Here is a 24,275-nt window from a genome sequence, read left to right on the forward strand (position 1 = left end):
TTCTTTTTTAACAAAGCATTCACATAAAATGTCCAGTAAATGTACTTTTCCCGCAGTAGTTATTTTGTCTAGAGCAAAGTACTCACATACCTCATATGGGTAATATGCTATTGCCGCAATAGTTAGCCTGTCTGGAACCGAGCTGACTTAAACCACTATAATGTATGACACTTGCATTACATGCGAATGGCCCCTATGCTAATAGAACTGTTTTTGTCTCCCTGTCTCGTCCTCGACCCCGAGGACAATGAGACAAACAGATCCAGTTCCTGTTGCTGTGAAGGTCATCGCACCACTGATCTACTGGCTGTCCTTTAACGTGATGACCAGCCGATGCCCGACCAACGACCACCGGCTAAACCAGTAAAATCCGCTAACCCTCCTCCTATCCCTACCGTGTATATACCTATATATATATATATATATATTTTTTTTTTTTGTCCTTCTAGGAGTTTTTCCCATTGGGTTTTTTTTTCCTAGGGGTTTTTTGTCCCAGGGAGAGTCAGCCAACTTTGGCTTAACTTAGCACTTTACTGTATACGTTACATTATTAACATGCTCGCTTGTACAGTTTAACCTTAGCCGCTATCTCTACTACTTATATTATCTATTAATTTTCTGTGTTCTCCTCTACATCTTCTCATGTAAAGCTGCTTTGCAACAATTAACACTTGTGAAAAGCGCTATATAAATAAAATTGAATTGAATTGGTTTTGCACCTATTTGGCTCCCCCTACTGGCTTAACTTGCAATCTCGTTACTGATTGGCTGACTTTGCTGCCACTCAAAAAATGTAGCCAATTATTTTAAAGTGAAGGGGCAGGGAGATGCCTGTGATGTCATAAGCATCAGTTTTTCAGATTGGGCTGTTTTCTGGCTGACATTTCTAAAAGAGGAATTTCTATGAGACTGAGATGTTTAGAACGTCTAGAACTTTTTGTATGTTTGTGAATGTGGGTAGACTACCATTATTCAACAAAGACAAGGTAAAAATGTTTTTTCATTCTCTGTACCCTTTAAGCCAGGTGAAACCAATCCTGGATAGGTGCGCGCTCACGGATCACTCAAATAGACCCCCCCACCTGTGTTGGCAATGTTACTATAAAAAAGTAATTAGTTATAGTTACTAATAACTTCTCAAAAATAGTAACTGAGTTAGTAACTGCGTTACATCATTATAAAAGTAACTAATTACCAGGCAAAGTAACTATTGCGTTACTTAAAAAAAGTTCAAATATTTTAAATAACTTTGATGCCCTCAATATAAAATTTGTTAAATGAAAGAATTAGACACTAAAGAGAAACCATAAGTTTTGTCCCTTACAACCATGTAAGGTTTTGACAACCATGGTTTACTGTGGTAAAACCATGGTTTTGCTGATAGCAATCAACAGTGGCGCGGCCCCCCCAAAAAAGTCACTGGCCCCCCCAGTGGCCCCCCAAAAAATATATTTTTTTAAATTTTATGAGATAAGATTTTTAAATTTGAATAATAGTGGTAATATTTATTCATTTAAATGTACATTAAAAAGCATTAAAAAATTATAATAATTGTATAATGTGTTAAATAGAATACTATACCCCTCCCCTCTTCTTTACCCGCGAAGCCGCGATTACGCGCAGCCGCACTACCATCCATGTGACGTGCAAGTGAGTGACGTCCTGTTCGCTCAGCAATGCGTGCATGCATGAGAGGAGTAGGAGACGAAACTCACAAACTAGTAAGTAAAACTCAGTTTATTATAGGTTATATAACGCGTATTGTGTCAAGCTAAGATAATCACTGTTAATGCTGAGCTGTAAACTTAGAGAAGCTCATATACGTTAATGTTTGGCTACTTTAGGCTAACGTTAGCTCTAATGGTAAACTGCATGGCAACGGGCATAACGTTATTGGATTTAACTTTAGCTTTTTATGATACTGAAATGTTGATCGATTGATACTCATCTTTGATAGATTAATATTATTCCACCATGATCTGATCCTTAAATTATTTGCGGTTTTTAGCAACATTTAATCCACAACCGGCTTCGGTCTCTTGATCAGCGTTTCACGAGAGATGAGAGGGAGACGAAACTCACAAACAAGTAAGTAAAAAGTGTTGTATAAAACTCTCATACGTGTTTGACTAACTTAGATTAGGCTAGTTGCTAAGGAATTGTATTACATGTTTTTCTTTTTGTTGTTAACATGTTGATCAAGCACTATACATTTTTGGTTAATTTTACTCCATCAGCTGATCTGTAAATTATTGAATTTGCAGTTTTTGGCAACATCTGATGTAAAGTTACTATCATTTGTTTTTATAATCACATATATGTAGAACGGTAAGTGAATTAGCATGTATCGACCAAACACTGAAAATATATTTACAAATAGGGTTTTAATAAAAATTCAAAATGAAGAGGAAGACAGTAGATATATCAACATTCTTCAGCAAAAGATCAGTAAACTCTGGGACATGTGATGAAAGAGTGAAGCATCAAGAGAAAGAGAGTATAGAATGTGACATTCAGGAGCTGGATGAGACAGAGAGGCAGGAGCTGGATGAGACAGAGAGGCAGGAGCTGGATGAGACAGAGAGGCAGGAGCTGGAAGAGAGAGAGATGCAAAAGCTGGAAGAGAGAGACATGCAAGAGCTGGAAGAGACAGACAGGCAGGAGCTGGAAAAGACAGACAGGCAGGAGCTGGAAAAGACAGACAGGCAGGAGCTGGAAAAGACAGACAGGCAGGAGCTGGGACAGCCAACTGCTCACACAGACCTATCAGGTAGGACTGCTATACACTTAGAATAAAAGAACACATTATACTGTAAACTTCTCTACAAACAGTCCTAAAAATGTTTAAGGGGGCTTTTCTCAACCAGGGGACCTGCACAAAATTACAACTTTTTAAAACTAATAACAATATTTTTGATATTTTTAAAATATATTTATAAGCTTTAGAATACTTATTAGTATAATATATTAGAAGAAATTGTAAGTCGAAAAGTATGCAGGCTTATAAAATCAGAAAGTTTGAGATGTACTTATTTAGAAATTAAAATTGTTCAATTAATATTTTAAGTGAACTGGGGAGAGGTGTCTCTTTGAAATTTAAGTATTCAATTAATTAGTTAATGAAGGATCATATATAATTAGTGAATTGCACTGTTAATAATGATTTTTGGTTTATTATAGATATATCTAAATCCCGAGCAGAGGATCCAAGACAGCCCAGACTAAAGCTTTTTCCAAGAACCCTCCAGTTAAACAGAAGACGCAGTTTTAAGGCAGAATGGTACAACACTCACAAAAGGTTAGAATACTCCCAGAGTAAAGACTCCGCTTACTGCTATGCCTGCAGACACTTCAGCCTTCCTAACTCTGGTGATTCAGTCTTTACATCTGTTCAAGGATTCCGAAACTGGAAAAAAGCCACTTACAAAGATGGAGGGTTTGCAGCTCACTCAAAATCAGAATGTCACATTAATGCAATGTTAGCATGGACAGAGTATAAACAATCAGCTACATCCAGCTGTTCTCTCATGAACTCTTTAAGTAATGAGTACAATAAATTGGTCAAAGAAAATCGTGAATATATAAAAACAGTTGCTGAGGTCTTGCTCCTCACAGCAACACAACATATAGCTCAAAGAGGCCACAGGGATACAGATGGTAATAAGGGTAATTTCCTTGCTATAATGGACTTGATGGCAAAACATGATGAAACTGTTAAAAGAAAGATGACAAAACAACGCAATGCAACATATACAAGTCACAGAATACAAAATGAAATACTTGATTGTCTTGCTGAAATGGTCCGTTCATCTATAATTAAGGAGGTTAAAGAAAGTGAGTCTTTTAGTATAATGGTAGATGAAACAAAAGATGTAAGAAAGAAGGATATTACTACAGTGGGGCAGTGCATGAAAGCTTGCTTCATTTTGAGGCTGCAGAACACTTAGATGCTGCTGCTCTAACAGAGAAAATCATTCAGAAGCTTCAGTGTTATGGCCTTGATTATAAAAATAATTTAGTAGGCCAAGCATACGACATACGACATGTAGATATCTTGCCTGTAAAACAGTGAAAGACAGATTACCAGCTATCCTACATGTACTTGGGGAGATTTCGCAGGAAAGAAACGGAGAGAGAGCTGTTGAGGCACGTGGTCTTTTAGCCCAAATGGATTTAAGATTTGTTGGACTGCTATTAACCTTCACTCAAGTTTTTGGAGATGCAAAACACTTGTCTGATATTTTACAGTCTCCACAACTGAACCTTGGCACTGCAGTTTCCCTTGTTGGTTATCTTGTTGATACTTTTAATGACTACAGACAGAGGTCACACTTTGAGGAGATCTGGAACAATATTATGAGTCTTGCTGAACAGTGCAACATTTCACCTGCAGCTCCAAAACGTGAAGTAAAAGTCAGCTCCAGACTAGATGGACATTATGTTACCGGCCCAATATCAGAAAGACAAATGGAAATGAACAAAGCCACATTTTATACATCCACTTTCATACCTGTCCTTGATGTTCTGCTCTGTGAATTAAAGAGGAGATTTTCTAAAGAAAATTGTGAAACACTAATAGGAATACAGGCTGTAAACCCTGCCAGTCCAACATTCTGTGACAAGGTTGCAATATCTGCGTTTGCCTTAAAATATAAATGCTGCATTGAAGACCTTACACACGAGGTTCCTCAACTAAAAAGACTGATTTTGAGAAAGCAGGAAAATGGAGTAAAAACACCCCAAAACCTACTAGAATTGACAGAGTTTCTTGAGCCTTTTAAAGAGGTGTTTAATGAATTTTTTAAACTGTGTAAAATTGCCCTTGCTCTGCCTGTCAGCACAGCAGCTTGTGAGCGTAGTTTTTCTGGTCTCAAGCGCACAAAGACATATCTAAGAAACACCATGAGTGATGAAAGGCTGAGTAATTTAGGGGTTTTGAGTGTGGAGTCAGAAAGAGCTCGGGCCATTAATCTGGATAATTTTGTTACTGAATTTGCACAAAGACATGGTAACAGGAGGTTAAAACTGCTTTAAGCTTCAATTGTGTAAATATGTTAATAAACGCAGAACACAGTCAAATTATCACAGTGTTAAGTTAGTTTTCATGTGTAAATATGCAAATTTCTACTGTGATGTGCTTATGTTAACTGTATTAGAGTTGTGAGATTATCTTCCTTCAATTTCAAATTTACATGTGCTGCAACATAAGTGATAATTTGTAGGAGAGAAAGTACAGTATACAGACAAAAAAGGGTCAATGGTAGCTTTATGTGCTTTGTTTTCTGTGTATTGTAGATTTCTCTGGACATGCACTCGTGTAACCTCAAAAATGTGTATCTCCATGCTTTGTTTTAGTGTTTTGCCCAGAAAGTGTTGTAAAAAATGTTCTAGTACAAATATGACATTTTAAGTACTTAATAGGTTTTACTTAAAGGGATAGTTCACCCAAAAATGAAAATTCTGTCATTTACTCACTTTCATGTTGTTACATTTCTTTGTTCTGATGAACACAAAGGGAAATATTTTGAAAAATTTTTGTAACCAAACCGTTTGTGGACCCCATTTACTTTCAGTGTGTTATTTTTTTTCAACTATGGAAGTGAATGGGTTCATGAATGGTTTGGTTCAAAACATTTATTAAAATATCTTCCTTTGTGCTTATCAGAACAAAAAATGAGTAAATGATGACAGAATTTTTATTTTTGGGTGAACTATCCCTTTAAGTTGTTACAGGTTTTCATGTGAAACAATGAAAACTGGTGTGTTCTATTGATACTGTAAAATGCATCCAGTGGTTTAATTAGAGATTTGCACTTTTCTTGAAATGTACTGCAACAGTGTAATGTTTTACTTAAGCAGTTAATTGTCAGTTTTTGTACTTTACTCTCATTTTAATTGAATTTGCACTAAATAAACATGAGGGTAATAAGAAAATTTTATTTGTCTCGAGTTAATCATATACTAGTAATAAATAAGAATAAATACTCCAAGTAGTATTAATACAATGGGAAAACTGTTGACCATTAGATTCAGGCATAATAAAAAAAATTATTGTGCCACCCTAAGATTTGTACTGGCCCCTTTGTGCCCCCCCATGAAAACAATCCTGGGGGCGCCACTGGCAATCAATACACCAAAAACCATGGTTACTTCACTTTTACCACAAAAAACAGGGTTAATTTTTTTTAAGGGGTGGCAGCATGTGATGATGTTGGGTGCTTAGATCAGAATTACAGACATGAAGAGGCTCTTTCTTACTCTGCATAAGTTGCACATTACATAAACATTCTTGTGTTTCACCTCAACGATGGAAAACAAGTGTTTATTATACTTTGTGTTTGCGGCTGCTACCTTTGAGTTTGTTGTACATGTCATCGCGCTGTCGATGCGGGTGTATGGGACTCACGGACTGCAGCGCGAGGACCGGGCTGCCTGTCAGGACCGGGCTGCTCGTTGAGGAGAGAGAGCGATACATGCTCTCGCGCAGGGATGGGCAGTATTTCAAATACATGTATTTAAAATACGTATTTGAAATACAAAATAGTATTTTGTATTTTGTATTTTAAAGCCTTTGAAAAAAATGAAATGTAATTTGTATTTAAATACATTTAAGATGAGTATTTTTGTATTTTTAAAATACTCAAAATACTTTGAGCCAGTCAACCAGTGAGGGTGCTGTTTTCATGCATCAACTAGTTCAGACCAGAGCAGGTAAGCAAATATATCTGTGCAGCTTTTAGTGGGCAATAATTGAAATGTTGGAGTGGGGAAAAAAAGCAAGGGCGATTGAATTATTGGGTGTGATGTGATTTGTGTCGCGAAAGGAAATTCAAATTCACACTTGCACGTTGGCAGGCAGTTGCACGTTGCACGACTGAGACAGAGTGTGGAACGCTGACAAATTGGCCTACACTTTTGACTTAAAGGAAAACCACCATTTTTAGTGTTTTACTATGTTCTTACCTCATCTTAGACAAATAAATACATAACTATCTATTTTCAATGCATGGAGGAAGAGCACTTACTTTGCAAGATTTCGATCTCAGCGCACAGTAACATCTTCACAGGAGTAATGATGTTACTGCGCCAGAGGTTGAAGTGCTGCAAACTAAGTGCTCTTCCGCCATACAATATAGTTCTCATTTTTATTCACTTAAAAATCACGTTTTACTTTGTGCAACCATACTTACTCGTGTAACTACTCATGTAACAGTCTTTGAATGGGAAAAACATGGAAGTGTTTGGTGGCTTCTAAATTCATCCCTGTTTAGATCCTAAGAAATAAATGGGACTAGGCTAAATGCTAACACATTCATGACACGCTGTGCAAAGATTATTGAGGAAAGATGGGCATGTATTCATTCGTCTAGGTTGAGGTGGTAACATAGTAAAATATTGAGAAACATTGGTGTTTTCCTTTAAAGGCCCTTTCACACGTGACGCAGCAAGTGGTAGAATCAGCAGCACACAGTTGCTGATTTCTTTTTAGCTTTGTGCAGTTGAAGCCTTGTTTACATGTTTGCAATTCGCATGGCTCTACTCTACGGCCTGAACCTGCTGAACCTGCAGGCTCCTCAGTAAACCTACAAGACTTTTATGCTTGACGTGCTCTCCGTTGTATAATTCTGTAAATAGGGACTTTAAGCAACAGCTGGGAATGAAACGGCTACGGCGACCGGAAGTATGCTGTCACACCGCCGTAGCCAGGAACGTAAAAATCACTGCAACTGTAAACAGGACAGCGCAACGCGCATTAATTCATTTATTGAGAAACTAAAAAATGTCATTTAAAAATGCAAGAGAAGGCAATTTTTTTTTATTTAAGCAATACTTGAAAACATTGAATACTTAAAAATCTTTAAAATTAGCTTAAATTTAATTTTTTTTAACACATTATATAAAAGACTTGTGGTACAATCATAAACTGATGCAATTACAATGTCATATGCCATAAAACATAACATTTATTTACACAATCTCTCACGTTGTAGCGACTACGGCAAATCAGCTGTTCTCCCGTAGTAGACCATTACAGTAGAACGTCGCAAAGTAGCAGTTAAATTCGCGCATGCGCAATACAACGCCAGAATGGCGTTGCCGTTTCACCAGAGGCTGTTGCTTAAAGGCCCTAAAGACAGAGGGCGACTCGTGAGTAATTGTTCTCAAAACCATCAAAAAGCAGCGATGAGAGAAAGTAGTTTGCCAAATAATTTGTCAAACACTTGTCTCGTGAGAAGTAAATACGTTTAATTTTTTTCACATATAAACGGTTTAGGTTGTTTAGGTTGTGGGTCAACGACACATGAAAAGGTTTTTATGATGTTTTTATAAAACATCACTTTACTTGAATGGGTGTTCATAAGGCTGACATGACACATTCATAATCATGACATGACACGTGTCATGAATATGAAGGGGATTTTATGGACGTTTATGACAACTGTCATTAAGTGTCATTTGTTCAATTTTGTCATTTTTATTGCAAAGATGACATTGTTTGAGATGTCTTTGTTATGACAACTTGACATTAACTAAGACAACATAACTGACCACTTTTTACCAGTGATACAAATTGAATTAGTCATTAAAATGTCATTAAGTGTTAATACTCTGTTAAATAGTTTTATAACAGCATAATGAATATTCTTCAGTTCATAATGTTTATTTGACCGAGTATTAATAATATTTGACATAGTATTAACACTTAATGACATTTAAATCACAGTTTAATGTAACCCACAAAGCTAGGTAGCTTGTTAAGTTTGATAATTATTGTTTATGATTTATAACAAGTTGTGTTGTATTGGTTTATGTGTCAAGTTGTCATAAAAAAGATATCTCAAACAATGTCATCTTTGCATTAAAAATTACATAATTGAGTAAATGACACTTAATGGCAGTTGTCATAAATGTGCATAAAATCTTCTTCATATTCATGACACATGTCATGTTATGATTAGGTGTCATGTCAGTCTTATGCACACCCCTTCAAGTAAAGTGTTACCAAGTTTTTTTTTTCTAGTTTTTTCATTTCCTACAGGGCAGGGGAAAGCAAGTTTCTAAGCAGTTGCAGACATCTAAATGCTTTTTGGCATTCAGAAATAGACAGTGATAGATTTCAGCCTAATAGGGATACTTGCACTGAATCACCAATTTCACATGTATTTTGGGTATTTTCAAAATACAAAATACTGTATTTGTATTTAAATACATTTTTCCTCACAGTATTTTGTATTTGTATTTAAATACATTTTTCGACACAGTATTTTGTATTTGTATTTGAAATACATTTCCATGTATTTATGCCCATCTCTGCTCTCGCGTCAGTCTCCAACCATGCCAGAAAAGATTGCTCGATTTGTCCTAGTCCCTTTTTGTAAATAAAGTCGCTAATGGGGTTTAGAAAGTTGCTAACTCTAGTGACAAAGTCACCAAGATGGCAACACTGCACTGCACTTCCCGGACTGTGCATGTGTTTGCGTATGATCTCTGCCTCTGGTTGGCTAACAATGGAAATTAAGCCAATCAACATCGGTTATGTGGTTGTCCCACCCCCTCTAACACACACACACACTCCCCAATCATATCAGTTATATGTTTCTCAGCCCCCAACACACTAGAGAAAAACATTTCCTGTCTGGATGAGAGAACCTACTCTGGTGAAAATCGCTTTAGTGAGATTAATTATAGTAACGCGCAGCATTTATTGTCAGTAACGGTAACGACATTATAACGGGGGAAACAGTCATTTATTTGATTACTCGTTACTGAAAAAAATAACGCCGTTAGTAACGCCGCTTATTTCTAACGCCGTTATTACCATCACTGCACCCCACGGATCACAGATTCACCATTCACCATGACAGCTAAAGCGGCATACTTTTCCCCGTCGGAGGGACAAATGCTCATGGAGGCTAACGAAGAGGTAAAGGATAAAGAAGAAAGGCAACACTGCCACAGTAATATAGCAACAAGAAAAAGCATGGCAAAGTATTGCAGACCGTCTGAATGCGTAGTGCACAATTACACACTCACCGCTCCGCTGAAACATCACTATTACAATTAAAATATTTATATCACATCTCCAAAAACGCAGTTGTACTCTGATTATGAAACCATACAATTTTTTTATTGAAATGGATTGCAAATATGAGTGAAATTGTGTAAAGTAACTCCATCACACTGTATAAGGCTTCAATAAATGATTATCAAAGCCTTACATTATTACTATGCTCACTAGTACGGCTTAATCTTAGCCGTTGTGCTTCTTATGTTGTCCACCTTTTTTTTTTTTTTGGGAGGGGGGGTGTTATTTTATGAATATAAAGCTGCTTTGAAACATTGTGAAAAGCGCTATATGAATAAAATACAATTGAATAAATTAGCTAATAATAATTGTGAATTAAAGTGATTTAACGCCTTTCAAAGGACCCAAGGACGCTTGCTCACTGCACTGCAAAAAAATGACTTTCTTATTTAGTACTTTTGTCTTGTTTTCAGTAAAAATATCTAAAAAAATCTAACATTTTTAAACAAAAAAATATGACAATACAATAAGAAAACCATTCTTGAAGAGTTTACTTTTTTCATAAACACTATAATTCAAGAACATTTTTATTATTTCATTGGCAGATTTTTTTTTTGCTTGTTTTACTGTTTAATGTACTTACATTTTATTTTTTTTCCAGGCAATTTTGCTCATTAGGAAAATACATCTTTATTTAAGAATTTTAGGATATTTTTACTAAAAACAAGACAAAAATAAAGAGTAATTTTTGTCCAGTGCGACTCCATTAAATGTTCTGTGTGATAAAGAAAGTGTCTCTTCACGTGTATGTGTGTGATGTAGATTAAACATGACCGGGCCAAAACGGACATGGCAGCAGGTCAAAATCAAATATAAGAACATTCTCCAGAATGGTAAGGGCACTGACTAATACTTAACAATGCACAAGCATAAATTGTACCCAGAAGGTGCCTCTTCACACATTGTCACTGTTTTAGCAGTGAAAAAGAATACCCACAGCAAAGGCACGGGTGATGGGTCACCAAAAGCTGACCTCACCCTAGTCTCAGCCTCAGACGTCACGCCCACAAACTGTTGGCTGAACGTCTGATGTTTTTCGTACACTTTTCTGGAAACCCTGTGAGAATGTTAAAGTCGTCTTTGATTGGTTGAAAAAAAAACGGATTTCCAGGAGACGCGAGTGTCGCGATTAGTTTCGGTCCCTGGAAAACAAAGCTCTGACGTTCCATTGAGGAAGATAATCAGTCGTGTTCACGTGGATAATAATGAGCAGTTATCATGATCAGCTAAACATTGGATTCTTAAAAATATGCAAAGTTCGCGGCATCGACTCTCTAAAAGACGTCCAAGAGTTTAGCTTAAGGCAGTTAGTGGAGTCAAAAAGTTCAGTTCTCCTGAATTGCTTGTATGTGTTAAAAAGTGGAGAGATATGCTTCAAACAGACGTTTAACAGGATCGTCTCATTTGTGTGGCTGTTGATGAAGTGCACAACGTTGTCCTATGGTGAGTAATGTTGTTTATTTAGATGCTATTCGGTTGCGGCTGGTTATTTCAATAACTAACTTGTTGCCAGCCGGCTCGTTATTGTGGACAGTCCGAAACGTGACGCTAGATGAAACAAACTGTGATTGGTTGTTTGACATGTCGGTCAAACAGCTTGTGGGCGGGATTTGTCCAGAAAAAGCAGCGAAAAACACCAGACCTTCAGTATTGAAGGTCTGGCTACGCGAGACTAACCTCACCCCAGCAGAGGACCTGGCCTTGGAGCTTAATAAAGGCAGGCCCGTATTGGAGGGGATCCCTGGGGGGAAAGAGACAGGCATAGGTCCCTCCCAAGATGCCACCCACTTTATACGAGGTATGTCCTTCCATCTCTAGATAGGCCACAATCACATTCATATTGAATATATTTGGACTGTATGACTTTGGTTTGCCTATTGCCTTGCAGCGTATGGCAGCAGTGTGTTACTGTTAGAGCCACCAGCACGAGCAGCAGACGATGCTGATCCAGTGAGTACTCCATCAAAGGCATACTGTAGGCCTGGCATGTCTTGTCTACTTCCTTCAATATGAATCTGATTAAAAGTGATAGGATGAAGGCCGCAGTGCAGCAGCAACAGCACACGACGGCGACTATGATGATGAGGAGACTATCTCTCTGGATTCCAGAAGGCATGAGGTATCATGTCAAGCCTGTTAAAGTACTATTCAGTCTACAATGGTGAGGAGTCATCATTTGGAGCCATCACAAAATCTCATTTCTTTTACAGGACCCAGATGCTGTACAGTGGGAAAACCAGCCTGGCAACATAGTGCGTATTAATGGAAGGACACTACATCCTGCCAAATTCCTGCTGCACTAATTGTATTGTGTTCACAGAGCTCACAAGCTGTCAGACAGTTGTATGGCAACCCCCTCCGGCGCCAAATAGAACTGGCAGATATAGACATGCAGTACAAGAAGAAAAATATGGAAAATCTTGCACTGGAAGCCGAAATAAAAGAGAGGACAATTAGGAAACTGGACCTTGAAATACAAAAACTTGAGCGGGAGGTGACTTATGCCTTTTAAATGTACACTGTATGCTAACTGTAACACAAATGTATTCATCATTATTCTCCTTTCCTCCCCCAGCTCCAAAAAGATGACATAAGTTAAGATAAAAAGAAAATAAGAAAAATTATTGTAAAGTCAAGTGAGCCATGACATATGAGCTCCCTTTGTGAGCACACAGGACCTTTAGTAGAGGTCTTTAGTAGATCTTTAGTAGATTGTTTTTTTTAATTTTCCCCAGCAATCAGTACAAATTAGCATCGTTATAAGGCACCGCCCCCTTTTGTCCACCCCCCAGCGCCAGGTGTAGCCACTGGCCTATATAAAGGCCCAAAATGGTGTGTTCCTTTCTGCTCTGGTGTGCCCATTCTTGCGAGATGTGGTGGATGAAGAAGCACTTGTGCTCAGGAGAGCCTTCACGCGAGAAAGGGTCTTCAGGGACCGGTTGGACCCACTGGCCTTCCCTGATGACCATCTATACGAAAGATACAGGTTTTTTGCAGATGGCATCAGGTATCTGTGCAGACTGCTGGGTCCCAGGATTAAGCACCGCACAGCACTGAGCCATGCACTGAGTGTGGAGCAAATGGTTTGTGTGGCCTCCTTCCCTGGCCATAGAAGACTCTGTGACATCAAAGAGGAGTTCTATATGATTGCACAGTAAGAGGATCTACAAATTACAGGGCAACTGTTAACCCTCAGAGTAGGATACTCATTACTTTGTGTGACAGGTTTCCGCAATGTCATTGGTGCAGTGGACTGCACACACAAGAATAAAGGCCCCTCAGGTGCCCATGAGGCAGATTTTGTGAATAGGAAATCACAGCATTAATGTTCAGGTGAACATAACTTTTTAAACTTGTCCATTGAACACTCTGCATTGAAAGTGATGTGCATTGATTGGTTTAATATTCCTCACCTTATAATTTCAGATGGTCTGCAATGCTGACTATGTGATCAGCAATGCTGTGTCAAAATGGCCTGGCTCAGTCCATGACTCCAGAATCTTTCAGGCCTCTGAAATCTATCAGCGCCTAACACAAGGTGAGCCACACCACCCCTATTAATAACCACTTTTTACATCATGGCTGTGTCAATAATCTCACTGTGTTTATGAGGTAGTAATGATGAGATTTTGTGTTGACAGGTGAATTCTCTGGTGTGTTGCTGGGAGACAGGGAGTATGGCTGCCAGCCTTTTCTCTTGACACTTTTTACAGACCTCCAGGAAGCACAGTAGGCTTACAAATATGCCCATATATGTATATTGTATATTGGGCAGTGAAATATCTATTGGTTTCCGTTTGTGGTGACTGCTGACTGACATAAGGGGTGAGATTAAATAGATCCTGGAATTTAGCCTGGTGTGGAGCAGGCTAGCTCCAAAGAATAGATCTCCATGGTAATTTTTACCATAACATATCTTCCTGCCCCCTATCCAGCTTTAGTGAAACTGGATCACGGATCAATTGAGCCAGGATCACCAAGATATCCCGGCTTAATCCCTTATCCTAGTTTTGTGCAATAGGCCTCTGACCATACTCTAATTGCTAGAAGCTAGCGGGAGGTCCGGACCGTATCTTGGGAAAGTGATAAGAGACTCGGGGGTACGTTAGCCTTGTCAGAAAAGCCAGGTCGGTAAGGCCCGGTCTCGGTTAGTTTGGCGAAACACTTTTAGTTTGGCAAAGCACTATTAGTTCATGTAGAATTGTAAAATAAAGCTGTTAAATGTTTTTTAACCTTTCGAAACCACGCTGCAAACTATCTAGCCTGCAAAAAATATCTATATAGCCTACTGTCTACAAACAATAATATTAACATTACTTTGCACTTAAAAGGTATAATTTACGGATTTAGCATCAGTGTATGGCCTCTGTTTTGAGATACAGATGCTCTAGCATCATAAATGTAGTATTTTGTGACAAAATATAACGTGACTTCTTAACTTTTGTGTTGATATAACGATCGCGAATCAAATACAGTCTGTTTCAGAATTGCGAATAATCCATGAAAACCGTCTAGAATACATCCAATGACCATATTTGTCCACAAATTCATATAATCCATGAAATATAGATATATAGTCAGTTGTTTACATCAGATTTCGCATGAACCTCTTATCGCCTACAATCTGAGGACGTCGTAACAAACTGTATATGAGATTACACTTTAGGTTCCAATAAACACGCATTAAAACTTGTTTTTAAGAGTAGGCGGGAATATAATCCATTATATCCAAATAGCGCTGTTATTTCCGTGAGACATGATAACAGCATAGAGGATATCAGCGAAGTGACTGCTCTGCTCTCTAGCTACCTGATGGGTGGAGACCTTCGAGTGAGGTGGTTGGTGGGAAAATTCAAAGGGAATGTGACATCACAACAGCGCTGAGTTTGAAACGGTGCAATCTGAGACTCAAGGCAGAGGACATTAAGCAACCTGTATCTCACTCAAAACAGCATGGATGGATTTTTTTCCAAGTTTGTATGAGTGTGGAAGCATCAGAGACAGAAATGAACACCCCAAAAACCCAGAAAAAGTGAGTTTTTCATAATATGGGCACTTTAAGAATATTAATCAAATCTGTTAAACAAAAACAAGTTCCACAAGTACAGAAAAAATATATTTGTTATATTATATAGTTTTTAAATAACATCACTAAAAGATTTAATCTATCCTTTTGTATTACGTGTTGAATTTGAAAAGCTCTTCATTGTGCATTTTATGCAGATTGCGCTCGTATAATGGAGAATACATGATTGCGTCAGCCTTCACACCCGCTTTAAAAAGGGACAAACTAATCTTGTTTACATTAAATAAGCCTGCTTCCGAGCAAGTTTAATCTTCTTTTTAATCTGTGTTATATCGGCCTCATTGCTTTCACAATATAGACATATAAAACACATCAGATATGCTATTGTGTACATAAATGCCATGTTAGGATAACAAAGAAAATAGAAACACTCACTTAAGTCAGACGTCCGTTTATACCTGCATCCTCCACACAAACGCGTCCACCGCACAATATCTCCACAGACGCGCTGCCTCAGCTCTTGGAGCTTGTGCTCGTAAACCGAAACACGTCTTTGAAATAAGCACATGCAAACATACACAAAGTAGCTCTCTTGCGCGGAAACATTCACCAAACAAACATCCGTATCCTGATCTGATGCAGAAATGTTGTACAGAAAGCACACAGCGAGAGTACAGGCACTACTAGTCACTTTGCTGTATTGTGGCTCATAACGGTGCAATGAACAGGGTATTAGAGCATCACGTTTGTGAAATGACCCTCTTCCATGTTATATCAATTACCTTCTGCTATTATTGTAACATGAAGTCTGGCTCTAGGGGTGTAAAGATTAATCGATTCGTATCGATGCATCGATTAAACAGGCGCCGCATCGATGCGTCCGCAAGAGGATCGATAATTAATGTGTTTATTTTGCCGCCTGTCTGCTCGCCTGTCTATCTTTCAGCATTCGCTCAGACATATGCGTACAACACCTATTAAGCTGCACGTGGCGCTCACTAACCTCATTGTTATCTTCTATGTCACACCGCTTCACATGCGTTATTTACGTTCACAATCTGTTGTTCACGCACATTGCTGAGTCTTTTAAAGGCGATGGAACTGTCAGCGCAACACGCAATTTCTGTTTGAGCCTTGGTCTAGCCCACAGCTGGATGAATTGAGATGCAGCAAGTGACCTGCGCTGTCTAGATGAGTAGGTGGTTTTCATAAAAATAAGAACACTAAGCTCTCGTCTAGCGAAAACAATGCTCTAAATGGTCATTAAACATCCAAAATAATCCTTATCTGTACGTTTCCTGACAAGTGTATACCGTCCCAAATCCATAATCTAAAGCAAAGATGTGTCTTCATTCACTTTCGGTTTCGTTTTTAAAGCATGCAGAAATGACAGAAAATACATTGCTTGATGTTAAAATAATTATTAAAAGAGATAAAGTTCTGGACCTGATTGATGTTAAAAGAGTTATTAAGAGTGATTCAAAAGCAATCTTCCAGACGCTGTCGTGTGACGCGCATGCACACAAATGCACGAGTGCATGACCCTGATATAGACATTTAAAATTACAGTTTTAAAAATATCTGTTTTGACAAGAATTCACGCAGATATGACATATAATCTGTTATATCTGAAGTGAATGTTTGGTTAACTGTTGAGGAAAAGTATCTGTTGTGTAACGTTAGGCTATATTAAACCCTTGCATTAGCCTACATCTAAAAGTGGTCTGTCTTATGTCAAATTTAAACAATGCAAAAAAAGATAAATTTAACACACAGTGATATTGTTTTTGCTTTGCGTGAACAGGTGTAGTTCTGTCATGTTTTGTCAGATTCCAGCAAATCATGCATTGTCTTGAATTTTTTTAATGTTAAATGTTTGTTAAATGCAGTGGTGGACAGTAACGAAGTAAATGTAATTCGTTACTGTACTTAAGTAGTTTTTTCGCGTATCTGTACTTTACTCAAGTAGCCTACTTTTATTTTGGGAGACTTTTACTTTTACTGTACTACATTTTAAAGTTAAATATCTTACTTTTTACTCCACTACATTTAAAAAAATCGGTCGTTCCTTTTAATTTATCAGTGGATAAAAACCGTAACTGGGCAAACTAAAGCTGCACAAAAAAAAACTAAGATGCACACGTGATGCATCAAACCACCAATCAGGGTACAGCATGCGCTTCGTTTTGAACTCGTTTTGGTTGCCGCGCTGTTTCATGTAAGCTACGCGAGTGCAGCAGCCAGCCAATGCATCGTTTGGAGAATGAAACTGCATTCAAAAACAACGGAGGAGATAACTGACCCGTCACAACAACAATGGCCTTATTTACGTGAGTTTTTTTAAGTCCTTGAAAAAAAGAACAAGTCCTTTGTGTCTTCTCTGCCTGCCTTGAAACTGTGCTATTTCATTTTAAAAGAATACTCTTTCAAATCTAAGGAAACGCGTAGAGGTAAGCCATTTTTATTCTGGTTATATTTTTAAATGAGCAATCTTAACAGTAGCTTGCAGAAAACTGTTAATTGTGTTGCTAAAATATATACAACGTTATCATGAATGAACTTTAAGCTATGCAGACTGAAGCTATTTTTAGCCGTATAGTTAGCTGTTTCACTTAAGTTCATTGTATTTGAAGCTCAGTGCTCTGTTATTTTGAAATGACAATTAATCACTATCAACACTGTTGTAAAATATAAATGACATTTTGACTAGCCATGGAGTGTATGATGCTTAAACAGGCAGGTGGATTGGAGTGCTCCCTATTAACTGTTATTAATATTTTCAAAAGTTTTGCTTCCAAAATATATAAATACATTTAATTATGTATTACAATATAAATATGACATGCTAAAGCACATGAAACTTTCTGAAATTATATTCTGTAAGGCTTGTTTAATTTGTCAAAGAAAGGGAGATTTCTAGATAAGTTATGTATTTAATGTTTTGAAAACTATTGTGAACCTGTGCTTAAGTCAAGTTTTTATTACACTTAAACTGTTAAATTATGTAACAAATAAATCTTGAAATGAGACTTACTGCTCTCAAATCCTGTTATTTCATTTGATGCTAAAGGAATTTTTTTGTTTTTAAGGTTTTAGGCTTATGATAATTTTAATAGACATCAGTGTCTGATTTATTAATGTCCTTCTATTAATTGATTGGTTAGCCAAGAGAGCTATTTCACATAATTTGAGTTTTGTGACAAAAATGATATGGCCATAATAAATCACCGTACTTTTGTACTTAAGTACATTTTGAGGCAGATACTTTTGTACTTTTACTCAAGTAAAAATTTTAAGCAAGTACTTCTACTTTTACTTGAGTAATATTTTACCCTGGGTATCTTTACCTTGACTCAAGTACACGATTTGTGTAATTCGTCCACCACTGGTTAAATGTTAAAGGAACAGTATGTAGGATTGTGGCCAAAACTGGTATTGCAATCACAAAACTTGTGGCTAAAACTGGTACTGCAATCACACAACTGGTGGCCAATACACAAAATGACAACATAAACATCAGTTGAGGGCTGCAACTCCACTTTTTAAATGACAATATCCTGGCCAGACCACTGTTGTGAGTGATATAAGTAGGCTATTTGAAATGAAAATGATTTCTTAATGTCTAGTGACATATCAGGGCCATTTTATGATTAATTGATATAAATTTCTTACATACTGTTCCTTTAACTAATTTTAGAAAATTTGCTCATCCCAACTCAATTTGCAAGCACAGGTCACAAATATGCAGCAGCAAACAGAAATGGAGAAAGAACAAGGTCTTCTAAAGGAAAATTAAATATAAATCTATGACTGATGGTTCTGTTGAAAATGTAAACAGGCTGTTTACATACATTTGCATATAGCATAAATATTTGTCCAAATCCATGTTGATTAGAGCATTAAAAACTTGAAAAGTGTTAAATTAGGGTAAATTTAGAACAGATACAATTTTTTTAATCTTTTGACAGCCCTAAAAAAATATCTAGAATTGAATCGGATCGAATCGGATCACGGGAAATTCTGAAGAATCTAAAAGAATCGAATCGTTGACCTAAGAAATTAGTATCGGATTGAATCGTCATGAAGGCTCCGATTTACACCCCTATCTTTCAATGACGCAAAATTACGATTTTTACTTCATTGAAAGAAGGAAGTGCAACACTGAAATCTGTATTTCTCCCGTCTCAGGGGAAACTGAGGGAATGATGCACGACCATTCAAAAACATGACTGGAGTTCTAATGATACAAAGCTTAATGCAAATGAAGTGCCCTTTAAGCATGAAAGCATAACTGAAGCATGGTTGAAAGAAAGTATCCACACCACCCAAAGGCAATATGGTGACAATTCTCATCTTTCTGCTGGACACTGTAATCCTACAACTCGGTTAGTCAATTATATAAAATGACTTAATTAGATAAAATATTTTTGAAACTCTCAATGTTAAGATTCTAGAAAATGGGTTTAGTTATCAGTGATAGGACGAATGTTTAAAATAGGCATAGAGAAAGTAGATTAAAGGGACGGTGAATTTGTCGATTTTATTGTTTTATTCTGTTGTCTGATGTCTACTTATGATGTTCGTGTGGTTCTTACATTCAAAAACATCAAAAGCAATAAGTAATACGCTATTTTGTAACATGGATTAGTGGCTATCTGGAGAAAAGCTTCGTTTGAAGGGGCGGGCCGCACTGAAAACCTGGACGTAAACGCCCACTGCGATGATTGGACAGCTTCATTCCTCATCATTACATGTGGGGAAATGTTTTAAAAACATTAATGTGTAAAAATAGCAGCCGAACACATATATGTTGGACCCACAAAAGATTCTGGGCGCTAAAGATGATACACATAAATGACAATACGTATAGTAAAGTAGAAACAAAACTTTAAACTCAACGTGACTAAATTACCGTGTACAACAAAGTAAGCGCGCATCAAAATCTAAACTGCGGCTGATAAATCCTTATCAATAACTTTGTATATTTCTATTGTGCTTGTGAGATTGCTCTTAGATACACATAACATTACATACCACAGTTATATGATAAAAAAGCCGTTCAAACGCAACTTGCCTAAAATTACCATATACAACACAGTAAGCGGGCATCATAATCTAAACTGGGGCTGGTAAGTCCTTCCTTATCACTAACTTTGTATATGTCTGCTGTTATAGTACAGTCGTATTGTTATGTGTTGTACCTTTATTAATCGTTTAATGTTTTTAGTAAATTAAAACAGTCAAACATACGTGTTAAGACACGGATGTTACAACAGACATATCAAGCGATCTCTTCTAACAAAGCAATAGTGAAACGCAGTAACTTAAAGTAAAATGTTGTTCTTACTGTGTATATGTTACTGCTGTGTCATTTTTGTCAGATCCAATATTAGTGGTGCTTTTAATCACAGTCTCTGCAAATCCAGCATCGACTTGCTTCTTTACAAATGAATTGGCAGTACACAAAGTAATCAAACACTCCCCACGCGAGCTGGAACTTCTTCAAAAGCAAACTTTATCCACGCATTCCTAATTTTATGTTCCGAGCCTCCGAATTAAAGTATTCAGCTTCTGTGTTGTTCCTACGCGGTTCTTCCACAACTCAAGACTCCATTTCTATGGTTACTCTATCATAACAGATCACTGCGTCAAAATAGTCTCTCAGAAAAAATTTATTTAAAAGTCATTTTGGTTACATTTGGCAATTTTTAAAGACATGTTTACTGATTGTTGAGACACACGTGTCACACAAAGCTGTGGGCGGAACTACAAAAATGGTCGTTGTATTTGGGTCCGGGGAGGTGCTTCAATTCTACTTTGATGTCATATTTCTCCGAATTCCTCACTTGGTCGTAATACTGGTTTGGTGCCAAAAACTGTTATATTTCAGTAGCACGGACATTTCAGTTCTGAAACTTGCAGGATGATAATTTGTTATATAAGAGGTCATCATAGTTAAATTAACAAGTTAAAATTGAGTATTTTCACCGCTCCTTTAATCTTTTTAGTAATGCATTCACAAAGTTGGCTTTCTCAAATTAGCAAAGCATCAAAAAACTGTAATAAACAAAGCAATGAGCAGGGGTGCACATAACTGGTGCGCATGCGCGATTAAAATAAATGCGCACCAGACACTGCTCTAAAAGGAGCTTTTGCGTAATGCTGGAATTTTGGGGATTGCTTTGTGCATCATTGGTAAGATAATTATTACAAACGTGTTAACATTAATGTGTGTTAGCAAAGGTACAACAGTCAGTGGCCCGATTAGCCAATTTTAAATATTTAAGCACAACAAAACGCGAAACAGATCTCTTTACTCGCGTGTTGTTTAAAACCTGATAGCCTGCGCGAGGGCGTGAGTGCACTGAAGAGCTATTAATTTACATAATTTAAAATACTGTTAGTTTAAATGTAGTTACATTAAACAACTTTACATCATTAAAAAGTGTTTTGATTTAAGATTTAGTTTTTGACCTTTATTTTAATCTGAGAATCCTAGTAACAGTAATTTCTTCATTTTCGTCAGGCGTTATGAAAATGATAAACGGTACATACCTTTAATTTGAAATATAACCCTCAGCCGCACTCATTGATAAAAATACTCCTCCGTGATCATCATGAAAGCACTCGATAAAACAACATCCATCGGGGCTTTTAATTCAAAGTATGCATATTTGGAGAAATATTACTTCAATTTTATATGTTTATTTCAAATTTCTGCAGGGGGGGTAATATTTCACCCATTTTTATTCCAAACATGGCGATATGAGCAAGCTGGAGTCTGCAGTCATTCACACTCAGTTTGCTCATTCATACGTGAAGCCGGAGGGCGCTAAAGTCAGAAAGTCTCAATATGAAACTTTCATAGAACAAGACGTCAGAGCAGCTCAGCTGTCAGTCAGACGTGAACTTGAACAGTGACGTGCAACGATCGATCACTGTTTTTATAATAACATGCAAATAAAGATGTTTTGATGTTTTAAAACCATGGAGACAATTAACACGATTAATATTCTATATGGTTTGTCTGTATTTTTAACGCTATGTCTGGTATTTTCATAACAGTACTGTATATTTTAATGCTATGCTAATCAAGCAAAGCTAACAGCATAAATAGCATAAAATTATTTATGATCCAAAGCCACATCAGATCACGCATGATTGTTTAAGCACTCGACTTTTGATGTTATAGGGCCCTATTTTAACGATCTAAGCGCATTGTCTAAAGCGCAAAGTGCAACGTCTAAATGGGCGTGTCCGAATCCACTTTTGCTAATTTAACGATGGGATAAATGGTTTGTGCGTCGAGCGCATGATCGAGAAGGGTTGGTCCTATTGTAATGGGAGTATTTTGGGCGCAACGTGCAGTAAACCAATGAGAGTCTCAGCTCTCATCCCCTTTAAAAGCAAGTTGCGCTGGCGCTATGTCTAATCCCTATTTAGATGACGGACTTTGTAAACTGAAAAACTAAGCGGAGGAAGAAGATCGGCAGTTTAAGATTAATGTTAAATAATTGTGTTGTTTTCCCTTATATTGAAATTGTCATTTTTTATTAAAACCTTTAAAACCCGTTTTCTTTTAGTCATGGAAGTAAAAAAGCAGCCTTGTAATTGCTTTAAATGTATGGCTATCCAATATCATCAAAAAATAATTTACAAGTATGTAAGATAATTTTTGTACTCTAAAAATACTTACAGGAGATAAAGAATTTACAAACGGCTCTCCTCACGTTTCAGCACTTTGGACAGCGTTTTTTTAGCAAAGAGTTTTTTTTAAGCATTACCTAAAAATGTTTCTCATCTAACCCTATCCACAGGTACAGAGTCATCATATACAATAAATCCGTGAGGTAGCATTAAAAAAACATTTAAAAACAGATGCATTTGTTTAAAGCAAAGCATTTATTTACTTACCAGGCTGCAGGTGAAGCAGCTCTTTGCGCCTTCTAACGTAATAATTACTCATCATTTATGTCCAAGAGACTCAATAATAATCTTTTACATTCAATCCTTTAATCTTTCATATTTAAAAGCATTTTTGTGCTGCTGCGCATTCATGTACTTTGTGATAAGCAAATCCTCCCGTTTATAGGCGCATATTAGGCTACTAATGCGCTCTTTAAATAACATAAAACACATTGCGCCATTGACTTTAGACTTTAGACCAGGTTTTTGTTGGTCAATGGCGTAGTCTATTTTAGTTGCCTCAAAATAGCAACGCGCCAACAATCCGCCTGAACACACCTCGTTTACAGACCAGAACGCCCATGGGCGCAAAAGGGGGCGCAAATGCATTTGCTATTTAAACAACGTTGTGCTAAACGTGAAAATTAGGGTGGAAACTAGCGAAAGACACTTGCGCCGCGCATTGCGCTGCATTGCGCCGGGTGTAAGATAGAGCCCATAAAGTGAGTTTTATTATAAATGCTTTTATTTGTAGTGTTTTGATGGTATGCTAAGCTAACGTACTAGCTGTTCTGTAAACATCTGCTGTCTGGAGATATGAGATATGTGTTTCTAGGAATAATTTTGACTGGGAAAGCTTCTTTAAGGTAAGTTTCTTTTTGTAAGAAAGGAATTTAATAAAAAGAAAGTGAATTGAGACGAAAGGATGAAATAAAACACTAAATAGAATGTTAGAATGTTGTAATTATTATTAATAATAATAAAATAAACATTTAGACAGCCATATCCCGGATTCAAAGTTGTTAATGACTCATCCGGATGCTTATTTAATGAGTCTGTTTAAAACACGGAGCAATAGGACAATAAACTGAAAGGATGTTGTGAGATATAAATAAACAAACATTAGCTTAGCATTTTGCTGTTTTCTCTAAATAAACTTACATGACATGGGTCTAAAAAACATTTCATAAAATACAGAGTTTTAGAGGTATCATCTTCAGATTTAAAACAGAACATGGTCAGTGGCTTTATCTGCAGAGCATTTCTAGATTGCTCCAAGGCCAGTTTCATTTAGATTTTCATAACAATATTTCATACATGTTTGGTGGAGTTAATAAAAAAGTATAATTTAAACAACTTTTTTTCATTATGACAGTAACTAATTTTCAGCTCTTAATAAACTCCCAAGTGTCTGCTTTCAAATGAGACCAAACTTATGCTTTTAGTGCAAAAGGCTTCATAAACTGTATCTATTTT

At 37.0% G+C, this 24,275-nt stretch overlaps 1 long non-coding RNA gene across 1 annotated transcript; it reads left to right on the top strand.

The window, feature by feature from the left end:
* The first annotated feature begins 1,605 nt into the window (after positions 1-1,605).
* On the top strand, positions 1,606-3,950 carry LOC141352875 (uncharacterized). The gene is made up of 3 exons (XR_012359949.1): positions 1,606-1,721; positions 2,009-2,088; positions 3,181-3,950. It is a non-coding gene; the product is annotated as an uncharacterized lncRNA (long non-coding RNA).
* Positions 3,951-24,275: the final 20,325 nt, after the last annotated feature.

Source organism: Misgurnus anguillicaudatus, chromosome 21 (assembly GCF_027580225.2).
Source record: "Misgurnus anguillicaudatus chromosome 21, ASM2758022v2, whole genome shotgun sequence".
In the NCBI taxonomy this organism is placed as follows: Eukaryota; Metazoa; Chordata; class Actinopteri; order Cypriniformes; family Cobitidae; genus Misgurnus; species Misgurnus anguillicaudatus.